This window comes from Delphinus delphis, chromosome 2, assembly GCF_949987515.2.
Source record: "Delphinus delphis chromosome 2, mDelDel1.2, whole genome shotgun sequence".
Lineage (NCBI taxonomy): Eukaryota > Metazoa > Chordata > Mammalia > Artiodactyla > Delphinidae > Delphinus > Delphinus delphis.
The window spans coordinates 74,111,323-74,132,503 of record NC_082684.1 but is presented as its reverse complement, the minus strand read 5'-3'; the positions used below and the strand labels follow the sequence as shown (position 1 = coordinate 74,132,503).

Genomic DNA, 21,181 nt, shown 5'->3' with positions numbered 1-21,181 from the left:
TGTAATTTACTATCATAGTAACGAACAACTGCTTCAGATATAACAGTGTTTATGCCAGAATTCCTTGAGACCTTCCCTTGAAAATTATTTCAAGCATTCCTCGAAGGTAGAAAGATTGAGAATGGCCTCCCTAAGACCCTACTGCCACTGTGTCAGTGTGACAGGTTTCTGTGCCCCTTGTTTGCTCACTTTCTAATCGCTAAGAGTTCTAAAGAACAGTTTCACTGACAGCCAAGCCCAGGTGCCATTACAATATGATTTTTGTCCAACTTGAGCACCAATATCCACTTGGACGTCAGGTTTACTGCAGGATTGAAACATGGCTGCTAGTCTCTGTATATTCTCACGAGCTCCTTCAGCCAAAAAGGGCAGAATTGCTATTAAATGAGGTAAATGTACTAAATGCTGATGCAAAAAGATTTCCAGGACACCTTATAACATGAAAAAAGCAAAGTTACAAAGTGGTGTATAGCATGTAAACACATTTACATAAACATACCAAGTTATATAGTTACATGAGTTCCTGGCTGAGTATATGTTCAGAGACATAGGTGTGTGAAGCTAAAGGTAAATTTGGAGGCAGAGACCGAATAGAAGGAACAAAATTGCCTCATCAAGAACCATGGAAAAGAAAGCAATTATAAGAAAAATAAGAACGTTAAATGAAGCAAATGGGATGAGAGCTGCTAAATAAAAAATTACAGTGTATGCATGTGTGTATATATGTATATATTATGTATATAGGTACATGTATATGTATAGATATAATTATATATTTATATATAATTTTATATGATATTCCTAGGAGTCCTCTGCCTGAAGATGGGACAAACTGGTCCTTTCTTGGGGCAGGAACACAGTTATACCTTCATGACCTGAGTCATATTATTATTTGTTCTGAATAAAATAATCAAAAAGAAAACAAATACTTGCAAGAGTAGGTTATAATGCCAGCTACCTGTCAAGGTGCCAAGGATGCAAATCATCTTCCTCTCAACAGCATATGTGGGGAATTCCCTGGCGGTCCAGGGGTTAGGGCTCCACACTTCCACTGCAGAGGGACACGGGTTTGATCCCTGGTCAGGGAACTAAGATCCCGCATTCTGCGTGGCCCGAAAAAGCAACAAACAAACAAACGAAAAAGCATATGTGGACTCATAGCAGGAAAGCCAAACTATACTAGGCATGCTTTGGCAAGAAACTGTCTAATATAGAAGGATTGTCTCTGTATATTTAAGCCTGACTCTAAAACTGGCTGCAGAATCCTGTATCTTGCTACAAGACTTAGACATGCAATATTTGAAAAAGAACAGAATTATTCCAGGTATAATTCCTATATCAAGGAATTAGGAAAAGGGTAGGCAAGCAAACCCTTAAAGGGAAGCCCAGGCTGAGCCCACATGAAGGCAGGACAGGGAAAGAGGCCCCATAGTTACCTTGGTTCTCATCTTCAGCCCACATTTAGACACCCTCTTACGTCCAAAGATGTGTTGGGTCAGGATGCAAAACTGTTTGAGTTTAAGCTCACAACATTTGATCCATTTCATTATTGGACCCATAAAACACACACACACATAGATATATATAAATAGATATCTTAGAAGTTAAGAGCATGGGGCTTGGAGACAAATCCCACAGCTGATGAACAGTGATTACATGTGGTTGGGCAAGTTATTTAACTTCTCTATGACCCAGTTTCCCTGTGTGTAAATGGGGATAGTATCACCTATCAATACCTCAGTGGGTTTTTATAAAGATGAAAACACCTAATGAACCTGAGTTTGATACACAGTAAGCACTCAAAAGAAAAAAAAAAGTGCTGTTGGACCCTCCTTAGGAAGAAAGATGCTGATTGTAACAGAAAACAATATCAGCTTGGCCACAGGCCCACTTTCTCCAGCTGAATCTCAGGCTTTGACTCTCTGGGTCACAACACACAAGCCTCATGATGTCAATAAGAGGCTCAAGGCATCGACAGAGAAGAGAGACGTCATTTTTAAAAAGAGAACTCCAAACAATAAATGCAAACCTGACTCTGGAGAAGTATAAAACATTGACTCTGCCCTTAAGGTGCTATCAGCCTCGTTGGGGGTGGGAGGAGGCACAGGGCTGAGACATAGAGTTTGGTTGGAAACACCAAATAGGTGTATCCAAGAAGGCTTCTCTGCAGACGTGACTGCCTCCAGAGGAGATGATGCCTGTGCTGAGTCTTGAGGAAAGAGTAGGAACAACCCAGATGATGAGGATACAAGCATAGAAATACAGGGAAATTGTTTCTAGTAAAAGGAGCTTGTGAAAGCAAAGGGAAATGAAGCTAGGGAGAGAGGTCAGGGACAAATCAACAAAATCTTAGTACAAGAAGCCAAGAATTTAAACTTTATCATAAAAGTCAATGGACAGCCATTGTTGAATTTTAGCAACGAGATGGACTTGATCAGTTTTTCACCTTGGAAAGATCACCCCAGCTTAGTTTGGAAGTAACAGCAGAAAAGAGCTACAACTACACTCCAGGCCAGATACATGACCACCGCAATAAAATATAGCAACAGTGGGATGGGGAGAAGATTGACTTAAGTAGAGCAGATATAATATTGGCAGGATTTGGTGACAGTTGGATGTGGAAGAAGTGAGAGGGAGAATCATGGCTGACTCCAGTTTCTGACTTGGACAACTGAATGAATAGTGGTTAACCTAAAATACAAGAAAAGAAACAGGGGTCCTGGAAGCAGATGAGTACAGTGCTATAGAAAGTCACAGAGGTCACTGTTCGCTGTGATGATAAAGGAAGGTGTTCAAGAGGCCCTACATGATGGGCAGAACATGATTTTGTGTCTTTCAATAGGAACCTCCATTCTAGTTTGGGGCTCTGATGACTCAAAAAAGTGAAGGCTGGAAAGAGGACATGGAGATCTTGTGGGTGTGTCCTGGGAGGAGGAGAAAGGGATGGCCTGACCTAAAGCATGGAGAGGAGTGGCAGCAGCCCAGACACCCGAGGACCTGCACGACATTGAGAGCTATTATTATCACACGGATTCTCCCCAGGCATCGAGCAAAGCACCTGGGACTCACCACCAAGGTAAGAAAAGTATACATCGGGACTTCCCTGGTGGTCCAGTGGTTAAGAATTCACGCTCCCTGTGCAGGGGGCCCAGGTTCCATCCCTGGTCAGGGAACTAGATCCCACATGCTGTAACTAAGAGTCCGCATGCCACAACTAAAGATCCCATGTGCCACAACTAAGACCCAGCCCAGCTAACTAAATAAATAAATAAATATTTTTTAAAGTATATATAGAATATTTTATACAGATATATATCCTTCCCAAAACCCCATATGCCTGAGACAAGTGTCCCATCCTTTTGGCAACAGAATGCTGTAGAACAATACATATGTAAAGACTTTACAAGTAGGCATACATATCCTTTAAGAAATCAATTTTCTCATTTATATGAAAGCTTCAGAAAAGGCAAATTTATAAAATTTAAGAGGCAGAAAGTAGATCAGTTGTTGCCTGGTGCTGGGGGTAAGAACGGAATTACCTGTAAAGGGCTTGTAGAATCTTATTGGAGTGATGAAAATGTTCTAAGAATGTCTTAGTGAGATTGCTGCACCACTTGGCAAAGTTACTGAGAATGATTCAATTGTATACTTAATTTTTATAGTAAAATAGACTTCAATAAATTTTTTTAAAAAAGAAATCAACTTCCAGATCTTCACCTTCTAGATGTGGTCCTTTCTAAAAACGATCTGCCTGAGAAAGCACCTATGGGCAAGGTTATGTAAAATTTCCTTTCCTACCTCCCCTTACCATTAGCCAATCTCGAAAAGGGAAGAAAGTTGTATTATTCTACTATGATGTATCGGTTCAGAATGAGAAAACCTCCCAGTTGCCAACAAAGACTGTTCTACATATTGGTTTCTGGGATACTTCATTTAATATTTAAATGCCTTAGGGCTTCTTACCTTTCTCTTTTTGATACTTAAGTTTGTTAAGAGTGTAGCCTGGTATATTAGAAATTAAGTGTTTTAGCCTGTGTTGGGATGTTCTGAATTCAGATACATTGTCAGGGGCAGTGCGTGTGTGGACAATTTTCATTTAAACACCTTTCCACACCTCAGTTCTTATCAAGGAACACATAATGGGGGAGAGTTCTACAGGAGCAAAGCAAAAATAGCATTGATACAAAATAGCAAATGCTGAAACTAGCGTTTCCAAGTATTTAAAAATAAACATTCTTTTCAAGGACTTCCCTGGTGGTCCATTAGTAAAGAATCTGTCTTCCAAAGCAGGGGATTCGGGTTTGATCCTTGGTTGGGGAGCTAAGATCCCACATGCCGTGGGGCAATTATGCCCCTGCGCCACAACTACTGAGCTCCCGTGCCTCAATGAGAGAGCCCGGGTGCTGCAAGCTACAGAGCCCATGCGCTCTGGACCCCACGCACCACAACTACAGAGCCCACGAGCCCTGGAGCCTGTGCGCTTCAACTAGAGAGAGAAAACCCTCATGCCACAACTAGAGAGAAGCCCTCGCGCCACAATGAAGAGCCCAGGCGCCGCCTCTAAGACCCGTCGCAGCCAAAAAAAAAATTCTTTTCAGCTCTTCTCAACACTCAATCCCTAGATTGTGTCATTACTAAGAAAACAGTCACCTTTGGACGAATGAAGCTGAACTGTTTAGTGACACTTGTCTCTTTAGACTGTTTTCCAATACTACCAAAATTTCAAGATATATTAAATAAAAGGCATGAATAGAAATTCCAACTGTCTTCTTCAGAGTCAATATGAATTTATCAGAAAGTTAAATAAGTTAAAATAAGTTAAAGCTTATTTTATCAACTTGCATCATAAAATACATAATCCAGTGCCACTATCACTAACCAATCTTAAGCGAGCCCTTAACGCTGCCCATCATCATACTCTAGTTCCATTACTCTCTCACTCTCTTGACAACTGTTTCATTCTCTCTCTTCTCCTCAAACCTCCAGCACTTCACTCTCAGATGAAGACCTCACTTCATTTTTCCGTGAGAAAATCAGGCAATGAGAGAGACCTTCCACAAGCCCCCAGCACACTTCTTCCTATTTATCTTCTCTCCTCTTACTCCGGATGAATCATAGGTGCTCTTAGCTAAAAGCTCACTCCTTGTGTTCTAGGTCCCATCTTCTCCTGCCTGTTCAAGGATATTCCTCCTGTGATCTGCTCTCTCTCCTACATTGATCATCTTACCCTCTATCCTGGATCACTGAGACCATCCACATCAGTTTACAGATGTGTTGATTTTTCTCTCCTCTTAATCATCTTCTCCATCTGGCAACTGCCCTACTTCTCTGCCTTTTTTTTTTTTCTTAAACAACAAAACTACTTGAAAGACTACAGTCTCTTATTTTTATCTTCCCCTTCTCTACTAAACCCACTCCAATCATGTTTTGAAACCTTTCTTGTCAAGGTCACCAGTAAATTCCACCTTGCAAAATCCAGGGGTCAGTACTCAGTCCTCCTTTTACTTCAGCTACCAGCAGCATCTGGTACAGCTGATAACTCTTCTCCATAGATGCTATCTTCACTTGACTTTGGGGATGCCAAATGCCTGGTTTTCCTCCTACCTCTCACCTCTGCAAAAAAAGATGGAAAGTTTAATTGTGCATGAGCGTATGCATGTGTGCGCGCGGGCGCACGCACCCCCCCCCCCACACACACAAACTCACACAGAAGTTGTTTCTATAAGGCAAAAATCTAACCATGTCAATATCTGACCCTTTCACCGCTCTTATTAAATTTCAGCGTCTCCCTCTGCCGTCTAGATAAAGCCCAGGTTCTCTGTCTCAGCGTTCAATAATTGCCACCATCTGGCCCTTGACTAATTCTCTAGCCTCATCTCCAGCCTATCCCCACTTCACACTGGATGTTCCAGGAATACCAAACTTGTTGTAGTTTCTCCCACTGTGCTTTTCTCTCCTTGCCTCGATTCATGCTACCTTCCTTGCTTGGTGTGCCCTCCTGTATTCCCAAACTCTGTATTTCATTGTTCGTTTAAGAAACAGCTAAGGAAGGCTTCCCTGGTGGCACAGAGGTTAAGAATCTGCCTGCCAATGCAGGGGACACCAGGGTTCGAGCCCTGGTCCGGGAAGATCCCACATGCCACAGAGCAACTAAGTCTGTGTACCACAACTACTGAGCCTGCGCTCTAGAGCCCACAAGCCACAACTACTGAGCATGCATGCTGCAACTACTGAAGCCCGCACGCCTAGAACCCGTGCTCCTCAACAAGAGAAGCCACCGCGATGAGAAGCCCACGCACTGCAACAAAGAGTAGCCCTCACCCGCCGCAACTAGAGGAAGCCTGCACGCAGCAATGAAGACCCAACGCAGCCAAAAATAAATAAATAAAAGTAAAATAAAATAAAAAGAAAGAAGAACCAGCTAAGGAAAGAAAGGAAGAAAGAAAGAAGGAAGGAAAGAAGGAGAGAGAAAGAGGGAGAAAGGAAGGAAGAGAAAGAAGAAAAGAAAGAAAGAGAGAGAGAAAGGGACAGAAGGAAGGGAGAGAGAAGAAAGGAAGGACGAAGGAAGGAAGGAAGGATGGAAAGAAAGAAAGGAAGGAAGAGGGAGGGATGGAGAAAGGAACAAAGAAAAGCCATGAGAACTATGACCCTTTCTGCAAAATTGAATACATGGATATTATATGAGAACGGAGGGCTTCCCTGGTGGCGCAGTGGTTGAGAGTCCGCCTGCTGAGCCATCCATGGTCGCTGGGCCTGCGCGTCCGGAGCCTGTGCTCCACAACGGGAGAGGCCACAAGAGTGAGAGGCCCGCGTACCGCAAAAAAAAAAAAGAGAATGGATATGTAGAGAGGTAACTAGGGGAATTGTTTTTAAAAAAAGTAATATTTAACTTGACATCAAATTTTTACTTTCTTCTGTTGAAGGATAATTTTTTAAAAGGTAAAGTCATGACTGTTATGCAAATATAATGTGAGCAAGTACCAAAATTTTTATTTAACTCAATAATTCATGAAGGGAACCACTAAGATATTATAAATGATTCAAAAGTTAATTCAAAGAACTACACATAGAGAGAGACCATAAGGAAGACTAAAATAAATTTGCTTAATAGATGCAAAGCTGATTTTTTCCACAGTGGGGGAGGGAAACCAATTGACTCTGCTCCAGATACCATTTATTTGCATCTATGGATGGGAATCATTTGCATTGCTATCAGTTATCTATAACTCATAGAGTTGTAAATAGCTCAAAGGTAATGAAAGGTGTAGTGACCCCCACAGGATCCGATCACCTGGAAGAGTATGCTAGGCAAAGCCTGGTCTTCCACTAAAGACACCCAACCCATTTCAAAGTTGGGATCCACTTTGAAGCCTTTCACAACTTTTCCCTGAATTTTCTCATGACTTTTCCCAAATATTTAAAAAAAAATTTACAGTGAACCTTTTTTGTAAAAAAGCATGAATCTTAAAAAAATGGTTCTGGGCTTCCCTGGTGGCACAGTGGTTGAAAATCTGCCTGCCAATGCAGGGGACACGGGTTCAAGCCCTGGTCCAGGAAGATCCCACATGCTGTGGAGTAACTAAGCCAGTGCGCCACAACTACTGAGCCTGCACTCTAGAGCCCAAGAGCCACAACTACTGAGCCCACGTGCCTAGAGCCCATGCTCCGTAGCAAGAGAAGCCACGGCAATGAGAGGACCGTGCACCAGGATGAAGAGTAGCCCCCGCTCACCACAACTAGAGAAAAGCCCGCATGCAGCAACAAAGACCCAACGCAGCCAAAAATAAATAAATAAAATAAATTTATTTTAAAAAAAAAAAGGTTCTGATGAACCTAGGGGTGGGACAGGAATAAAGACACAGACATAGAGAATGGACTTGAGGACATGGGGAGGGGGAAGGGTAAGCTGGGATGAAGTGAGAGGGTAGAATGGACATATATACACTACCAAATGTAAAATAGCTAGTGGGAAGCAGCCGCATAGCACAGGGAGATCAGCTCGGTGCTTTGTGACCACCTAGAGGGGTGGGATATGGAGGGTGGGAGGGAGATGCAAAGAGGGAGGAGATATGGGGACATATGTATACATATAACTGATTCACTTTGTTATACAGCAGAAACTAACACAACATTGTAAAGCAATTTTACTCCAATAAAGAAGTTAAAAATAATAATAATAGAAGCTCCTTTTCCTGAGTCCATTCAGGTATTGTCTTCCCCAGGATATTTTATCTAACCACTCCAACCCCAAGGTTAGGTGAGGTACCCCTCCTTCCCTTTTGTCCCCATAAAACTGTGTTAATCATATTTATCTCCTAACACAATGGATAATTACCATTTTTTGTCTGCAGGCCCAGTTCAGAACATGAGAGCTTTGAGTACCAAAACTAAAACTATGATAGAGTCATCCTTATATTCTGTGTGCCCAGTACATAGTAGGTTCCCATTAAATGTTTGTTGAAAGAACGAAGAAACTAGTATACTCCTAGATTCTGTATCTTTTTTTCCAAAATAAAGATGTGATGGGAGCAGAGAAGCAGAGAGAGAGAGAGAGAGAGAGAGAGAGAGAGAAGAAAAGAAATACTTAGCCTCTTGCTTCCCCCAAGCAGATTCTTCCTTGTCAAAAAGACTGAGAAATGGTTTGGGGAAAGGTGAGAAAGTGATTCTGTCCTTGAACAAGATGAAGCCCCAGAGATTTAAGAATAAACTGCCTGGAGTGACACTGAGAAAAAGTTAAGCAGGAGGACAAGGAAACCCTTCTATTTTGAATCCTTGGCTGAAGGAGAGGTAAGGAACCATAGTGAATGAATAGGAACCACAGGAGCTAAGTTTCTGAGAAAAAAGATTACGAATTTGTGTATATTTGCTTCGAAAGCATTATCTGCTTTGACATTTGCCTAAGATTTACTAAAGTTTAAGTGCTTAAATAAGGGAATTGGTTTTATGTAAATCAGTTCATAGCTATAGATTTGTGGAGATTTGAGCAGAGGGTCAGAATCCTAAACATCAGGAAAACACAAGTTCACTGTGTACACAAGTCCTGATGCCATTCAAAGCCTGAGCACTTAAAAACCAAGAATGGCTACTTGAAAGTAAATGTTTCCAGATCAGAGCTGAACTGACACAACTGGACAGCAGAGGGGAAGAGTGTGGCGAAGGAATTTAACTCATGGGTCTAGTGGGCCCCTACAACATCACTATTTCACTGCAGCCAAATCTCAATTCATTCATGGTTTTCATTCCTTTAACAAATATCTAGTAAGCAATTACTAGGTGGTGGGCACCCTGTTAAAAGTGATAAATGCAACACAGTCACTTAGAGTTAGTGAGATAGATGCTAGAAGGGGCATAAGCACAGGGGCCACTACTATTCTTACTAGTTACAGGATCTGAGCAAGTAAAAGCTTACTTTCTCCAGCCTTGTGGGCAAGGCAGGAGTTCATGAAGGAAGCTCTATTTAAATTGGGTTGTGAAGGGTAGTTAGGATTTTGACAAGTAGATAAGAATAAATGGAAACAATTGAAAAAATAATGGGAAGCTTAGAGAAGGTTCAAAGAGCAACCCGAAAAACCACTGGGAAATAAAAAGAAGTGGTCAGACAGCATGAAACAAGGAAACAAGTATTAATACTGGGTGTCTAGATATTATGCAGTAGGCAGGGAGGAGGCTCTGACTTTTTTTAGCAAGAAGTCATGTGATCATGCATTTTAATAATCTTGAGCATATTTCATCCATCCTTCTAAATTTTAAGTATGAAGAGAAAAAGGACCTTGGTTATGGGAGCCAGTATAAACAGCCAGAAAGAGGAAGAAACCACAAGGACACAATGCAGCAGAGGTAAATAATTTAAAAATCAAAGATAAAAAAGTTTTAATGTATCATCTTAAACACAAGCAAGAAAGTTAAACAGTCTTAAACCAAAAAACTAAGTGAAACTAGGAGCCTTGAGAAGTAAGCTGAGCCCTGCAGTCAGCTTTTGCCTTGTGGGTATTTTCCAAATCCTGTTTGACAAATGCCAAACCCTTTAGCTTCTGTTTCCATGGCCTCGCAGGATATAGGAGACAAAAAAAAGGCCTGCCCAAGGAAGAAAGTCCAGTAGGGGACACTCCAGTCATGAAGCTGGGACCCCAAATAACTACCCCTCAATTAAAAGATGAACTAGAAATAGATCCCTGGAAGACTACAAGGAAAATTAGCTTTTGCAAAGTTAGAAACCAATGGAGGGGAAAAGAAAAATATGGCTAAGGATTTGGACCCCAAGTTATGCCCTCATGCAGATTTTTAATCTAAATTCCTGCTACCGAGATGACTCAACACACACACGCGCACACACATACACACACCTCATACACACAAACAAGCAATTAAAAAAAAAAAAGAAGTCAAAAATTTAATTTAGGGACTTCCCTCGTGACTCAGTGGTTAAGAATCCACCTGCCAATGCAGGGGACACAGGTTTGATCCCTGGTCCAGGAAGATTCCACATGCCGTGAAGCAACTAAGCCTGTGCACCACAACTACTGGGCCTGTGCTCTAGAGCCCACGAGCCACAACTACTGAGCCCATGTACTACAACTACTGAAGCCCGCGTGCCTAGAGCCCGTACTCTGCAACAAGAGAAGTCACCACAATGAGAAGCCTGTGCACCACAATGAAGAGTAGCCCCCACTCATCAAAACTAGAGAAAGCCTGCACACAGCAATGAAGACCCAGCGCAGCCAAAAAAAAAATTTAATTTAAAGTTATCCCAGGCGAATATTAGCCCCAGGTGCTTAACAGAGGCAAAAGAAAAACTTCTTTAAATGAACTTACCTTAATCACAGACCTTACATAGTTCTTAAAAATAAAATGTTAAGGTAAGATCAGCTCACATTCAAAATAATACTTAAAACAGAGGGCAAGGGCTTCCCTGGTGGCACAGTGGTTGAGAGTCCGCCTGCCGATGCAGGGGACACGGGTTCATGCCCCGGTCCAGGAGGATCCCACATGCCGTGGAGCGGCTGGGCCCGTGAGCCATGGCCGCTGAGGCTGCGCGTCCGGAGCCTGTGCTCCGCAACGGGAGAGGCCACAACAGTGAGAGGCCTGAGTATCGCAAAAAAAAAAAAACAGAGAGCAAGAAGCAAAAATTAGCATACAACAGATAACAGAAACAGACCCTCAAGTTCTTTAAATACTGGAATGATCTGACACAGATTATAAAATAATTAAATATACTTTTTTTTCAAGAAATAAAAGATAAGCTAGGAAATGTGTTAAGAGAACAAAAGAACTATAAAGAATGACCAGGCAAACTTAAAATGTAGAGAAAAAGAATGTTAGAAATTTTCAATATAATTATTCAAATTTAAATGCAATGGATGACTTAAGAACAAATATGACACATCCAAAGAGAGAATCAGTGAACTGAAAGATGGAGCTAAGGAAATTACTCTAGAATGTAAAACAAAAATACAAAAAGATGGAAAATATGATAAATATGTTAAGGACATGGAGGAGAAAGCAAGAAAGTTACACTAACATCTAAGTAATACTCACAATGATAACAGACAGAAAATAAAAGTAGAAGAGACAATAAATGACGAGATGATATCTTAGAAATTCTAGATCTAATGAAAATTACCAATTCACATATCCAAGAAGTAAGTGTCAAGCAAAATATATATATTTTTTAATTCTACACTTAAATCACAATGAGTCTGAGAATTATCATGAGCCATTTCAGAACACAAATGAAAAAGAAAAGATCTTAAAAGACACCCAAAAAGAAAAGAGAGATTACCTTCAAAAGGAACAGAGGTACTGTAGTTAGACTGCCTTTTCATTGGTAACAAAAGAAATCATAAAGAATGAAATGAGATCATCTATATGCTGAAAAAAATAGCTATCAACCTAGAATTCTATACCTACAAATATATTTCAAAAACTAGGGCAAAGTAATAACATTTTCAGGCATACAAAAACAGAGTTCACTTTCAGAAGACCTTTATGAAAAGAAAGTCTATGATGTACTGCAGGCAGAAAGGAAAATGAGAGCCCATATGGAAAATCTAAGATGAAAATAAGATTGAAAAGCACAGAATATAGTAACGTATGAACAAATATAACCATTTACTATAAAAAGCAATAATGATGTTTTATAAAAATATACAAAGAAAATAATACTCAAATCAGGAGAATGGAAATGGAGTTAAGGTGTTGTAAGATTTTCATGTTCTTTGAGAGAGAGAGTAAGGGTATTACCTTTAAACTCTAATAAGGTAAACAGGCCTGTTTGACTTTTTAGGATAACAGCTACAAGAATGGCAAGAGAGTACGCAATATATTTTCAAACTAGTAGAGGAAGGAAATGGAAAAAGGAAAAATAATCCAAAAGAAAACAAGAAGGAAAAGGAAAGAAAACAAAGAACCGGGGAATAAAAAATAAAACACAAAATTTGATGTTAGATATTAATTCCAATGTATCAGTAATTACAGTTAAAATACGAAGATAGCCGAGCTAGAATTCTTAATCAAACTATATGCTCTGTTCAAGAGAAATATATTTTTAAAACATTACTGGGCTTCCCTGGTGGCGCAGTGGTTGAGAGTCCGCCTGCCGATCAGGGGACGCGGGTTCGTGCCCTGGTCTGGGGGTATCTCACGTGCCGCAGGGCGGCTGGGCCCGTGGGCCATGGCCGCTGGGCCTGCGCGTCCGGAGCCTGTGCTCCGCGGCGGGAGAGGCCACAGCAGTGAGAGGCCCGCGTACCGCAAAAAAAAAAAAAAAAAAAAAAAAAAAAAACCATTACTGAAGGTTGAAAGAAAAGAGTGACAAAAATGAAAGGTAAATTTCAATCAAAGGAAAGCTGGTATCACTATAGTAATATGAGATGGAAGAGATATTAGGTCATTGCTAAAGATAGAAATGGTTGTTTCATAATGTTGAAAGGATCAATTCACTAAGTAGGTATAAAAATTTTAATTGCTCTATATACACTGACAGCTTCCAAACATATACAGCAAAATTTTACAGAAGTACAAAGAAAAGAAGAAAAATCCACAATTAGAGTGGGATAGATAGTGTCACCTCTCTCTCAGTAGTTAATTAGAGCAAGTGGGCCCGTACCCTCAAAAATATCAGTAGAATAAACAGGATTAAAATAACATGATTAACAGACTTGACCTAATGAATGCACATAGAAAAGGTACCAACAACTGTAGAATATACATTCTTTTCAAGCACAGAGAGAATATTTACAAGATTTGATCATGTTGGCCATAAAAGAAGCCTCAACAAACTTCAAGTTATTGAATAAAAAGTACTAGTTTCTCTGACTGCAATGCAATTAAACTAGAAATCAATAACAAAGTTACTTTTAAAAACTTCATATGTTTGGTAATTATAATTGAAATTAGAAAATATCTAGAACTGAATTATAATGAAAATATGTATAAACTATTTTTATGATTATAGTTTTATTATAATGAAAGAATACAAATTAGAACCGTCCAAACAAGAGACATATATATGGCAGAATCTAGAACTGGGAGGCTTACACAGTAGCAAAATAAGTAGAACTTACACTTGCCCTTCACAGTTTGTGGAGCCAATTTCAGGTACTTTTGATACATTTTAATCCATTTCTTAGTTTTATCTGGTTTTCCTCAAAGGATTTTGGAGCATCTATACTTCTAATATGCTGTTTATACTCCCTATGCTAAAGTGGTGGTGTAGAAAGTCTTAGAAGGGACAGTGTGTCTTCCACATCCTTCTTCTCTCCATCTTCTCTCCATCTTCCTTTTCTGAGACTTCCTCTAACCCACTGACCTCCCTTATTCCCCATGTACTTTTTTCACTGTCTGCCCAGGGTCCTCCATTCATGCTTTTCACTCTTCATCCTCACTGGGTAAGAGCATCATTCAAAATTTACCGAATTTCTATTCTTACTCTGCTCTCAGCTAGCTATCTGCAAGAAAAAGCAATACAGTAAATTCTTAATGTTAGGGTATTATGTCTAATATTGATTCAGTGTTATCCCTCCCAAATATATTTGATTTTTAATAGCTTCTTTAAAAAATATTTATTTATTTATTTGGCTGTACCGGGTCTTAGTTGCAGCACTCAGGATCTTCATTGCTGCGTGTGGGATCTTCGCTGCCGCGTACCGGAGCTTTTAGTTGCCAAGTGCGGGATCTTTATTTGTAGCATTCAGGATCTAGTTCCCTGACCAGGGATCGAACCCAGGCCCCCTGCATTGGGAGTACCGAGTCTTAACCACTGGACCACCAGGGAAGTCCCCCAAGTATATTTGATTTTGAAAAGAAATTCCTATAAAGTCCATGAAGATGATTCTCTTATTGCAGAATTTCAGGCCAGAGGGAAAGATATGTTTGTCAGAGGTCCTGATGAGGGAGTGAGCCATGAGCCATGGGGATAAATTTAGGAAAGGGTGCTCCAGGCAGAAGATACAGCAAACGCAAAAACCCTGAGGCTGATGTGTGCTTTGTATATTCAAGAAACAGTGAAAAAGCCAGTATGACTGGAGCAAGGGAGGCAGCAACAGGAGATGAGGTCAAAGAGGTAGCTGGATTCCTCTGACTGCTTTGTTCAGAGTCAGCCTAAGGGGGGCAAGGTAGAAACAGGAAGACCCCTTAGGCAGCTCTCAACATAATCTAAGCAAGAGACAAGGAGCATCAGTGGAGACTGGGAGAAATCAGATTTTGAATAAATTTTGAAGGTAGAGTCAAAAGGATTTGTTGACAGTTTAGACACAGAGTGAGAAAAATCTCAATGACACGCCATGGTTTCTGAGCAACTGCAATGATGGGGAAGACTGGAAGGAACAGACCTGGAGGGAAAGATCAGGAGCTGTTTTGTAGATAAATAGTCTGAGAAGCCTATTGGGCAACCATGTGGAGATGTCAAGTAAGCAGTATATTATGGGTATGCAGTCCGGAAAAGAGGCCTGGTCTAGAGATACAAATTTGAAAACCATCAACAAATGGATGATTATTGAAAACCATGAGACCGGATGAGATCATCAAGGATGTGAGCGTAGATAAAAAGGACGAGAGGTCAAAGGAGTGGTTCTGAGGCAGCAGAAAAGGAGACCGAGAAGGAGAAATAAATGAGGCAGGAAGAAAACTACCAGGAACTAGGAAGCAGGACAGTGTAGTGTCCCAAAAGCAAAGAAAGCCCTTCAAGGTGAGATCAACTGTGTCAAATACTGCTGCCAAGTAAGATGAAAATGGGATTGGGCTGTTGAACGTAGCCATGTGAAAGGCACGGGCAACCTTGATCAGAGCAGCTTCATTGGGTTCATGGAGTTCTTACCAAGACAGTAGATTTTTCTTGAATGAAGGTCTCATCGTTCTCTATATGCCTTTAGGACAATTTCCAGTTTGTTTTTTTAAGAATAATTTTCACCATTCATGGTTATTTCCCTGGAGAGAGCTTATGCAAAGCTCTGCACACTGCTGTTGCAGGAGTGACCCCCTTTCTCCTTCCCTTTTAGGAAAAACTTCTCAAAAGTTGTCAGTGTTCAATTCCTGACTGCTTTCCCCTACCCCAAATTCTTTCCTGGACCAATCCAATCGGGCTTTGTGAGCCGTCTCCTGCTGAACCCAATGAAATTGCTCTTGTATACATAAACTACTAAAGCTGTTCTTAGGAAGTTGATAGCCTTAAATGCTTATTTACAAAAGAAAATTAGTGTGCTAGGCATCCATCTTAAGACACTGGAATAATAATAGCTAACTAAACCCCAAGTGGTCAAATTCGTGACCATTTTATATAGGATAGGACAGGCCAGAAACACTGGTCTTCTCTTAAGGGATTTAAGATTGTCAAATTTTAGCACTACAGTGAAATTATTTAAGATATTCCTTATGTTCATAACATGTGAGGCTATTTTTTTTTTTGTCATGATGGCAAAAAAAAATGTTTTATAAAGGAAAAGTATTTCAAACTGTGTTCATTCAAAGTAAGCTATCAGTTTACACTGAATAGTTTGGCCAACCTAAAAAGTACCGTATGACAAGGGGGAAATGTGATTACTTTAGACAACAATGATATGTTTTATTAAGTTTTTCATTTCTGTTGACTATTGAGTTTGTAGTTCTAGCAAAGGTATAATTCTAGAAAAAACTAGGAATCAAGAAGTTGTTTGGGCTTCCCTGGTGGCACAGTGGTTAAGAATCCACCTTCCAATGCAGGGGACACGGGTTCGATCCCTGTTCCGGGAAGATCCCACATGCCGTGGAGCAACTAAGCCCATGCACCGCAACTACAGAGCCTGAGCTCTAGAGCCCGTGAGCCACAACTACTGAGCCCACGTGCCACAACTACTGAAGCCCACGCACCTAGAGCCCATGCTGTGCAACAAGAGAAGCCACCACAATGAGAAGCCCACACACCACAACGAAGGGTAGCCCTTGCTCGCCTCAACTAGAGAAAGCCCACGCTCAGCAACAAAGACACAACACAGCCAAAAATAAATAAGTAAAATTAATTAATTAATTTTTTAAAAACTTAAAAAAAGAAAAAAGTTGTTTGAACTAGGACAGATAAACCTCAGTAAATTATATAAAATGTACTCAGCTCAACTGCTGTGCTTAAAATACAGATTTCAGATCCCTCTTTACAGACATTGAAGTAAATATATATCTCTGAGTTGTAAATGATAGTGGTTAGCAGAGTATTATATTGTCAATGTTAAACAAAAACCAAAACTGGAATGTACGGGGGGGAAAAGGAAACACACACACAAAAAAAAGAAGGAAAAAATAAAGAAAAAAAAGAAGAAAGGAAATAATAAAAAGCACAAATTAATGGAAAAGAAAACAAAATATAACATAGGGATTAAGAAAACTAAAAGTTTATTTTTAAAATTTTTTTTGGCTGTGTTGGGTCCTCGTTGCTGCGCATGGGCTTTCTCTAGTTGTGGTGAGCAGAGGCTACTATTTGTTGCAGTGCATGGGCTTCTCATTGTAATGGCTTCTCTTATGGTGGAACATGGGCTCTAGGTGCGCAGGCTTCAGTAGTTGTGGCATGTGGGCTCAGTAGTTGTGGCTCACGGGCTCTAGAGCACAGGCCCAGTAGTTGTGGCACATGGCTTAGTTGCTCCACAGCATGTGCGATCTTCCCGGACCAGGGATCAAACCCGTGTCCCCTGCATTGACAGGCAGATTCTTAACTACTGCACCACCAGGGAAGTCCCCAAAAGTTTATTTTTTAAAAAAACAAATGATTTTGACAAGTTTATGGTGTGTTTAATCAAGAAAAAAGAGGTAAGGCACAAATAACCAGTATCAGGAATAAAAAAACAAAAGACACCATATGGATCCTGAAGACAATAAAAAGACACTAAGAGAATGAGAGTGACAGAGATCTTTATTCCAAACCTAAACTGGAATTGCATTGAAATGGACAAATTCTTTAAAATTATATACCTATTATATTACATGATATTACCATTAGATAAATGTGATCTACAGTCAAATTTTTTCCTCCAAAAACAAAATCCAAACACAGATGTCTTTACTGGCAATACAACTTGAGAAACATCACTGAAGACCTAAAAGGAAAAGGAGAGATATACCTGCACCAGCAACCTCTCTCACGCTCACAGTCCTCTCCCTCATCCACATAGTCTCCATTCTCAGTCACACACAAGTGTCTTCAGCTCACATGCCACCCCATCTTTCTCTTCCCAGGCAAAGTTCAGTGGTCCTGGTCTCCTCAGTGGCAGCCTATATTCCACTTGCCGTAAATATGACTGTCTGTGGCTCTAGGTGAGCCAAGAGGAAACTTGCTCTCATTTCATCTGGAAGATTGGGTGCATAGAGATATCCAAGGCTTGACAATTGCTCCTCAGGACTCCCCACATGCAGACATGACATCACTGGGTGTCACAGATCTTGCCTTTTACATAAATGCACTTAGTGGGAGCCTCTTACCCTCTTTTTCAGGCATTGTGATGATATGGAGGTGCTATTGGGATGAGCTCCCAGGCAGAACCCAGGACATCCAAGTGACATTCCCTTATTCTCAGTTCTAGGTTATTTATCTATTTCCCTTTCTGCCCACAGAAAACAGGAGCCTACAGCGTCAGTAAAATGGCCCTGCGGGGACTCACCCAGACCCTGACAGTGGAGCTGGCATCCAAGAACATCTGGGTGAACTTCCTGGTGCCAGGAATCATCAACACAGACTGCAGTCAAATGGTGAGGACCAAAGGCAGCTCCTGGGCCCTCCCACACTGTCCCATTGCTGTCTTCCCCAGGCAAGACCTTAGCCAAAGAGACCCACGCTCACAAACGTGGAGTCTGTCCTCAAGCCCAACACCCCTAGATTCTGGTCCACAACTTTGAGACTTGGCAGCTTCTGCCCACAATACAGGAGAATGGGTTTCAATTTTAGGGTTTTGATTCTTTAAGGGAGGGGCAGGGAATGTTCCCCCACCTGCCTCACCTCTGAGCAGGGTCATGCTTCCACAAGGGCACGTGCATGGTGTGGCCCCCAATGTAACTGCATCTGTCTGAGTAACAATGACCTATTATTGTTCTTTGCTTTAGCTCTTTGAGGACCCAACTCTGTGGAACTGTTTGGAAAGAGTCCATGGAATACAGAGGTATGTTGTGATGAGGCAGTATCCATCCGGATCTGGATTAACGTGACCTTAGAAGCTTTGTGATGGATAAAAGATCACATGCCATCAATCTGCAGGCTGTTACCCATTCCTCTTTCTGAGATCTGATCACCCGCCTAGCCCTGGGATGAGTATAAGTCCCTGTAGAGCCCATATATCTCCATTTGCAGCCCTCCACTCATCCCCATGAGGGTCTTGACTTCACAGCGTCCCACAGGAACCCAGAGCTCATGGGGAGGTGTCACCACTCTCAGCCCCACCTCCTCTTTCTGTGCAGAGTGGAGTGGCCTGAGGACTGGGCAGAGCTGGTGTCCTTCCTGTGCTCTTCAGATGCCAGCTACATCACTGGCAAGAACATCATGGTGCCCAACTTCTCCCCCACCTCTGAGGGGTATGAGCACAGAGCTCAGGCTTGCCTCTTGATGTGAAGGCCCCATGTGGTTCTGGGCCACCGTGTTGGAAAACCTCTATTAATGACGAGCCTGTGCTCAATATACACACTTTGAGTTCAGAATCGCCAGAGGGTAAAATAGTAAAGGAAAGAAAAGAAAGTTTACAATATAAAACTGTCTTTGAGTATTTTCATTTTTCTTCACCCCTTTCCCACCTTGGTTATTAGGAACCATGGCCTAACAACAGCATAGTCACCAAGAGATCAGAGATGAAGTCTGGGCCACGCCATCAGGTGAGCAGCCTAGACCAGAGGACATGCTGACCAAGGGTGAAGGGAATCTAGAAGGGGTATGGCCTCAGCCCATTTGCAGCTGTGGGCAGTTCCTGGCACACTGACGGTTTCTCAAGTACCTGTACATCCCTAGCACAATAGGAGATGGCTTGGTTGTACACAGATAACAAACCAGAAGTACAGAGGAGTTAACACCAGCAGAGGTCACCCTCACCAATAGAGGATGGGAGTTGATGGATCAATGCCAGCCTCCCCACTTGGATTTTCAGAGAGTGCCAGGCAAGAATGAGGCCCTGTTACAGTGATAATTTGCACATTAGTGTTGACTATTTTCCCTCCAGGGTCTCACTTTCCCCACTTCTGTTTCTTGACCTGGTACATAGTTACATAGGCATTGGTTTTTATAATACTTCATTAAGCTCTACGTTTATATTTTACACACTTTTTTTGTACATATATCATGTTTCTCAATTAAATGTTAAAAACATAATAGGTGTGAGTAGGACTTGGGCTTTGAGTCATTGTAATACAAATAAAAGATTTCATAATTTGAAAAATAACAAATAAAATGACATATAAGTTGGAAGGGAGTAAAGAGAGAGTATTTTAGATTTTCATATTTATGTATTAATCAAGATCCTAGCAAGAAACGGACAAACTCTTAAACTGAGTGATTTGGGAAGGTTTAAAAAAGTACCACTTACAGGGGGCTTCCCTGGTGGCACAGTGGTTGAGAGTCCGCCTGCCGATGCAGGGGACACGGGTTCATGCCCTGGTCTGGGAAGATCCCACATGCCACGGAGTGGCTGGGCCCGTGAGCCATGGCCGCTGAGCCTGCGCGTCTGGAGCCTGTGCTCCGCAACGGGAGAGGCCACAACAGTGAGAGGCCCGCGTACCACCAAAAAAAAAAGTACCACTTACAAAGGTGTGGTCAAGGTTTAAGGAAACCAATGGTTGGGGGAGGGGGCAGCACCTCTTCTAGGCCCAAAGGAAAAAAGGAGGGAGCAGATGCAGGGACTGAAAAGGGTAGCTGTAAGGAAGAAGCCAACTGACAGGAGCCCTGGACTTAGGTAAAGAGTCCCAGCCCACACATTGTGACCTAGCAGAGACAGAGTTGGGGGAATAAATATCCAACCAGAGGCCAGAGGGAGCCTGTTGATCAACCTGTACAGGTCAGTCTCCTAGAGCACAGAGCAGAGAAGGAAAGGGGGGAAAGTGGTTATGGAAGGATAAACAAGATGTCCAACTGGACTAGGAGGATGGTCAAGTTATTAATCTTAGATTTTGACAGTTAAGCTAATGTGTTACAATTTCTACAGTAACCACTAAGTGAAACAAAAGATATATAGCTACAAATTAACAAAGAAAAATAAAACGATTTTAAAAATCAATCCAAAAGAAATCAAGAAAGAAGACAAAAAGGGGACTTCCCTGGTGGTCCAGTAAGTAAGACTCCACACTCCCAATGCAGGGGGCCCAGTTTTGATCCCTGGTCGGGGAACTAGGTCCCACATGCATGCCACAACTAAGAGTTCATGTGCCGCAACTAAGAGTCTGCATGCCACAACTAAGAGTCCACATGCCTCAACAAAGATCCCACGTACTGCAACTAAGACCTGGCACAGCAAAAACAAATAAATAAATAATAAATCAATAAAAATAAATATTTAAAAAAGAGGAAAAGAAATAGCAAACATAGGATAAGTGGAAAATACAAAATAATAAGAGGATGGATATAAACCCAAATATATATGTGAGTGTAAATGGACTGAATGGTCTACTTAAAAGAAAAAGATTATCAAACTGGATAAGGAAGGAAGGAAGGAATCGAACCATATAAACACATATGAGACTTTAAAAATAAAATCTG

At 41.3% G+C, this 21,181-nt stretch overlaps 1 pseudogene; it reads left to right on the top strand.

Moving 5' to 3' along the window:
- Positions 1–19,161, top strand: part of LOC132418107 (dehydrogenase/reductase SDR family member 2, mitochondrial-like) — a 160,367-nt pseudogene extending 141,206 nt beyond the window's left edge.
- The last annotated feature ends 2,020 nt before the right edge of the window (positions 19,162–21,181 follow it).